Source organism: Pinus tabuliformis, chromosome 3_2 (genome assembly GCF_031772625.1).
Source record: "Pinus tabuliformis cultivar Carrire ecotype Pingquan chromosome 3_2, CPIR1, whole genome shotgun sequence".
Taxonomy (NCBI): domain Eukaryota; kingdom Viridiplantae; phylum Streptophyta; class Pinopsida; order Pinales; family Pinaceae; genus Pinus; species Pinus tabuliformis.
The window spans coordinates 510,323,496-510,330,992 of NC_142302.1; positions in this window are offsets into that span (position 1 = coordinate 510,323,496).

Genomic DNA, 7,497 nt, shown 5'->3' on the forward strand with positions numbered 1-7,497 from the left:
TAACTACGTGGGCTAGTCATGGAAAGAATATAACACAACCCAACATTCTCCCACTTGTTGTTTTCTTTCCACAGGAGGCCACAAGAGATCGTAGTCATTTATCTAGCCCTGAAATGTCCATTGTTTCTCTACACCAAGAGAACTTCTCAGAGCTCACAGATTTTGTCAATGCATCTGTAGTATTCTTCAAAGTGTCCACCTTTACCAGCAACACCTTTTTGTCTTCTATCATATCCCTCACAAAGTGATACTGAACATTAATGTGCTTTGTATTTGAATGATAAGCAGGGTTCTTTGCCAAGAAAATTGCACTTTGGCTGTCATAGTCTATCCTTATAGCTCCCTGTACTAACCCCATACTTTAACACAATCTATGCAACCAAACTACTTCCTTGCTTGCATGAGTGGTTGCCATGTATTTTTCCTTTGTAGTTGATAGTGCCACTACAGATTGTTTCTTACTCATCCAACTAACTACGCCCCCAAATAGGTTAAACACATACCCACTTGTAGATCTTCTCTGATCCAAATCTCCAGCCCAGTCTACATCAACAAAGCCACGGAAGCCACGGATACCCAAAACTCTGTCCAATCCTAGTCTTCCTTGGTAGCACAAACCATAATCACTAGTGCCACACAAATACCTAAAAACCTGCTTCACTGTTGTCCAATGCTTCTTCCATGGTTTTGACATAAACCTGCTCAACACTCCCACTGCATGTGCAATGTCTAGTCTAGTATAGACCATTGCATACATCAGGCTACCGACTGCACTTGCATATGGAACACGGGACATATGCTCTTCTTCTTCGTGTGTCTTGGGACACTGTTCAATAGATAACTTTACACCTACATGAATAGGAACCTTCACCGGTTTACTATCCTGCATATTAAACCTCTGCAGTATTGTCTCGACATACTTCCTCTGGTTTAACCAAAGCTTCCTCTTTGCCTGATCTCTTTTAATTTCCATGCCCAAAATATAGTTTGCAGCACCAAGATCTTTCATGTCGAATTTGGAGGACAATCAGGTCTTCAAATCCTGGATAATTTCTTTGTCATTTTCAACCAGCAACATATCATCCACACACAAGACTAGATAAATAACATGGTCACCAATTAATTTAAAATACACACAGTGATCTGCTTTGCTTCTGGTGAAGCCAAGTCCCCGTATAAATGTATCAAATTTCTGATACCACATCCTTGGTGATTGTTTTAACCCATACAGAGACTTCTTTAACTTGCATACCAGTTCTTTCTTACCCTTCACCGCAAAGCCTTCAGGTTGCTTCATGTAGATCTCCTCTTCCAGATCCCCGTGAAGAAATGTTGTCTTCACATCCATTTGTTCTACCTCAAGATCAAAAGCAGCAGCAATAGATTAAAGTAATCTAATAGAAGTTACCTTGGCAACAGAAGAAAAAATATCACCAAAATCAATTCCCGGCACCTGGGAATAACCTTTTGCTACCAACCGAGCTTTGTATTTCTCCACCTTTGCTTCTGCATTTGTCTTCTTCTTGAACACCCATTTTCTGCCAATGGGTTTCCTTCCAGCCGGCAACTCCACCAGATCCCAAGCCTCATTTTTGTGCAAAGATGCCATTTCATAAACCATGGCCTCTTTCCAGAGTTTTCCATCTTCTGAATCTACTGCTTCCTTCACAGTTCTGGGATTATCATCAGTAATAGATAAAGCAAAATTTGAATAGAAAGTAGATGGACTATACCTTTCTGGCTGCCTTCTTTCTCGAACTGATCTTCTTACACCCAAAGTTTGTGGCTCTTCATCTTCTGATTCCTCCTCTACTGTAGAGTATGATTCTTCCTCCTTTAGCGCTCAGGTTCCTTTGGTTGGACTTCATGTTTAATAACGTCTTTCACCTCTCTGAACACCACATCTCGGCTCTACACAACCTTCCTTGTTGCTGGGTTCCAAAGCTTATAACCCTTTAAATCATCCTTATACCCAATAAAGATGCACTTTTCAAATTTGCTATCCAACTTGGTTTGTTTCTCCTTTGGAACATGTACGTATGCATCACATCCAAATACCCTTATATGTGAAAGAGAGGGTTTCTTACCAGTCCATAACTCTTGTGGAGTCTTATCCTCCAATGCTGATGAAGGCGATCTGTTAACCAGGTAACATGCTGTCTCCATCGCTTCTGCCCAGAATTCCTATCCTAACCCGGAACCACTGAGCATGCTTCTTGCCCTTTCCATCAACGTCTTGTTCATTCTTTCTGTAACTCCATTTTGTTGAGGTGTATATGGAGTAGTCTTCTACCGTGCTATACCACACTTCTTACAAAATTCTTCAAATTCCTTACTACAAAACTCTCCACCATTATCTGTCCTCAACACCCTTAGCTTCTTCTCTGTTTGGTTTTCCACCAGAGCCTTAAATTATTTAAACCTATCAAAGACTTCAGATTTCTTCTTAAGGAAATATATCCATGTATTCCTTGAGAAGTCATCTATAAATGATACATAGTACATAGACTTACCTAGTGATGGAACCTTCACAGGTCCAAACACATCACTGTGCACAAGCTCTAATATTTGTTTCACCCTCTTACCACCAGAGGGGAAACTCACCCGATTTTGCTTCCCATATACACAATTTTCACAGAAATCAAAATCCAGAGAGCTATTACTCATACCTTCTACCATACATTTACCATGAAGTATTCGAAGGCCCTTCTCTCCAATATGTCCAAGCCTTTGATGCTACAACATGGTCTTCTCTCCAGAGACCACTAGATTTTCTACTCCACTTTCAGGAACCACAGAACTATTGCACCCATCAATAAAAGTGCTACCTTGTAGCTTGTACAGAGTTCCAGTCTGAACTCCCTGCATCAATACCAGTGCTCCTCGAACCATCTTGCAGGTATCCTTCTCGAACACTATTTTTACACCTGCATCATCCAACTTTCTTACAGAAATCAGATTTATGGCTAATGCGGGAATATGCAGAACACCCAGAAGTGTTCTAACCCTTCCACCTTGCAACTTCAACTTTACTTTTCTGCGACCAATGATTCTAGCCTTCCTATCATCCCCTAAGAAGACATCACCACAATCGTATTTATCATAATCACAAAAGCACTCTCTATGGGGAGTGAAGTGAAAGGATGTACTTGAGTCAATCAACCATGCCTCATGATCTATAGGTGTACTTGAAGAAGCCAAGTACACATCCCCACCTTCATCTGAAGTGGTTTTCGCCTCTGCAGAAGAAGCATCATTAGATCCCTTTTCTTTGTCAGGAGCTTTATATTTACAGTCCATTTTGTAGTGCCCTTCCTTTCCGCATTTCTAGCACACCACCTTTACAGGTTTTCCTGGAGATTTAGATCTCCCTCTAGATTTAGATCTTCCACTCGATGACTTATTTTTGTTTCTATTTTTGGACCGTCCTCGTACAAACAAGGCATCACCATTCTGGCTCTCCATATTTTTCTATCTCATCTCTTCCGTCAGTAAGGATGAGACTATTTCATCAAACTACAAGGCAGTTTAATTGCTACCTATTGCAATAACTAGACTATCCCACGAATCTGGTAGATAACACAACAAACTGATGCACTTATCTTCATCTGAAATTTTAATATCAACAGATAATAACTGACTTACCATCGTATTAAATGCGTTCAGATGCTCTGTCACCGAGTCTCCATATTTCATCCTCAGGTTATACAACTTTTTCCGTAGGAACAATTTATTCACGAGAGACTTAGATTGGTACAAAGTCCCTAACTTGTCCCACAAAGCCTTCACCTAGATTTCCCTGATACATTCAACAATACTCAGAATCTTAGACACACAATCGTATTTTGCTCTTTGCCTTTCAATCCAACTTCTTCCATTCTTCATTGGACACCCTCGTTGGTTTAGTGCTTGGATCTACCACAATCCATTGATGTTTATCCACCAATAGATCCTCCATCTTGAGTTTCCATAACTCAAAACTCTAACCATTAAATTTATCGATCTCTATCTTTCCGCTGCTTGCCATCTTCTTTCACCACCAGAATCAATCCTGCAGATCTCCCACTGAACAAGGTCTACCATAGGCCCGAGCAAAACCCCTCAGCAACAAAGGCATCCCCTTGAAGCGAAAACAGCTCTGATACCAAATGTAGGTTTTAACCCTGTACAGGAATTACCTACATATGAATTCTAAAACACAAAAAATAAACAATGTGAGAGCATAACACATAAAACACATAAACACAGAGATTTTCCCCTGGATCCCAAAACTGGGACTACCAGCTTGATTTTTCATTATGTTCTTTTCAATGTTACAATACATATTTATACATGCCGAAGCATCCAATACCATGGACAGAAAAACCATCGCGTCCAAAACCATGGACCGAAAACCATCACGTCCAAAACCATGTGCGAAAAACATGCACAAAACCATAGGTAGGTCTGCCCAGCCTAATATAGGGTCCAAAACCAATTTTTTTCGGGGCACTGCCCCGAACCCCATAGAGTGGGGTTACCTACACCCCTCAAACCCCCTGTGACTCCCCCCACTATGCAATCGACGCAACAAAGGGGGGCTCCTCCCCCCTTCTAACCCCCCGATTAACTACGTGGGCTAGTCGTGGAAAGAATATAACACAACCCAATAATGTGGTCGGATGTTTCGTGAAGTTCCACGTCATGCTGCTCTGTGTCCTCTTCTTCAATTTTAGGTGAAGGCGACCGCGCGCCTTTGTTAGAGCCCCACTATGTGCCACCTGTCTGTTTTCCTGCTTCCTTCCCTATTTGTTCTGCCTTAGCCTTCTTAGCAGCCTTCTTCTTCCTCTTTTCGACTAGTTGCGCCATATTTAGCTTGGCCTCATCCTTCTTCTTTTATGCAGCAGACTTTCTTCCACCCACTGCCAAGTTCGTGGTGGTGCACCACTCTGTCAGCTATTTATCCAACACCGCATCGATGGCATCATCTATGGCTAGGTACGGCAAATCGTACCACTTCTGCGCAGGGTCCTTCCGTGCCCTGATTGAGATCTGATGAAAATCAACTTTGAATTTGTTATAGCTCTGTAGGATAGCATACACCATGGGCAACAAATCGCAGTGTGGGCAACAATCGCGGCTCTGCCCCCCTTCTAACCCCCCGGTTAACTACGTGGGCTAGTTGTGGAGAGAATATAACACAACCCAACAATGTGGTTGGATGTTTCTTGAAGGTCCACGTCATGCTGCTCTGTGTCCTCTTCTTCAATTTCAGGTGAAGGCGACCGCGCGCCTTTGTTAGAGCTCCACTATGTGCCACCTATTTGTTTTCCTGCTTCCTTCCCTGTTTGTTCTGCCTTAGCCTTCTGAGTGGCCTCCTTCTTCCTCTTTTCGACCAGTTGCACCATCTTTAGCTTGGCCTCGTCCTTCTTTCATGCAGTAGACTTGATTCCACCCACTACCAAGTTCATGGTGGTGCACCACTCTGTCAGCTATTTATCCAACACCGCATCAATGGCATCATCTATGGCTAGGTATGACAAATCGTACCACTTCTGTGTAGGGTCCTTCCGCACCCTAATTGAGATCTAATGAAAATCATCTTTGAATTTGGTATAGCTCTGTAGGATAGCATATACCGTGGGCAACAATTGCGACTTGCAATTGATATCCATCTTGATGTTCATTTCCATCAAGATCCAGAAGATCTTGCTTTCCCACATGCGCTCTGTGTCCTTGGTTGCCCACAGTGAAGCATACTTTGCTGATTCAGGAAGGTACGACGTGACCGAGGGGAATTGGCTCTCTTCTAGTAGCTCCCACGCTATGAGCACAATCGATAGCAAGAGCCACGCATAGTGGAACGTCTTGCTTTTCTCTTGCGCTTTGCGACAGTTTGCCAAGAACTTGCAGCGAAGGTAGTCCAGCCAATTAAACTGGACTCCTTCCACGCACTGTTGTGCAAGTGCGACAACAGGCGCTGACACCTCATCGGTGCAACACTTCCAAATTACCTTCCCTGCAAGGATCTGCATTTCCACCTTCACAGCAGGGTCGCAGATGCTAGAGATCGCATACCCACGCAACTTCTTCACCAATTTGAACTTCTCTTTCATCGATTCTGCAAGCGCCAGCTTGCCGCCCTTGCCACCAAAGATCATAGCTGGATTTTTGCCTGTATATGACAGGTGTGTGATGCAGGTAATCAACATATCGGTGATGGGTATTGGCTCCTCCAGCCACAAACACCTATCATGCACCAAGCACAACAGCTGCTTGATGACTGAAACCATCGCAGGGGTGCGGTTATAGTGCGGCACCTAGAGCAAGTTGAGTAATCCTGCCTTCTCTACTCCTATAAGCCACTTTTGCGGCTCCAGTGCAGTCATCCCTGTAGTTGTGTCTATGATGCGACGCATCAACTGTTCAGTCGCCAGGTGCAAGAACTTCTCATGGTCCGCCAAGTCCCAATCTTCGAGCTTCAAAATCAGCACTCGTGCCAAATGCGAACCGTTAAAAGTGATCTCATCTGGTAGCAATGGGGTTTGCAAGGGAGTCTTACTTTCATCAATGTCCTTTGGGACCTTGGACATAGGCTTTCATGGAGGGACATACTTCGACAACCGTGTAATAGGGTCTGCACCCTAGGCTTCAACCTCCTATATTTCCACTCCCATATCTTCATCGTCCATGGGGATGTCTTCGATATCCTCCTCTTCTGCCTCTAGGTTTATAGCCTTGCCTTTCTCCTGAGTAGTGGGATTTGTTGGGTTTCGTCTTGGTGACACGCACACCGGGATGGCAGGTTGCTTGCCCTTCTTATCTTTCATGGTCTCCTTGGTTGGGGTTGGCTTCGGTCTTGGCGTTCTCAGAGATTTAGGGACCTCCGCCAGTACTTCGGCTACTTCTGGGGCAACTTCTTCAGCCTATTTCTCCATTTCTTGTGTCGGATCTTTTATCACTTGCTGTGTATTGATAACTTCTGGGGGTGATGTCGTTTGATCTCTTCTATCCCTGCCCTACCACAGGTGATCTCGTTCTAGGGCTTGTAAGACAAACCCTCTATTTCGACTTTCAATACCTTCGCGAAAGTATACGATCAGCCTTTGCGTAGCCCTAACCTGGGGCTCAAGTACTTTCGCACTGCTTTGGTAGTGCGTCATGCAGATTCCTCAATTACCCTAAGTGATTTCCTTATTTTATCAAATACTTAAGTTTATCACTACGTAATTAGATATTCGTAATTGTGTTTAATTAATCAATGTCATTGTATTCATTCGCGCAACATAGAAGCATAACAAAGGAAATTCATACACAAAATATCCAAACCCATCAACAGAACAAATACACAGAAATTGTAGAATAAATCCTTTTATTAATATCTTCCAAGTGTTACAGACTTTGTTCACCCTGTGCACACAGCTGCAGGGGTCTGCACACTCAGCTATAGACTTCTACCCTAGGCCTCTGTGCACTCAGCTACAGAGCCTCTACCTATGCTACAACCCAAGACTTAGA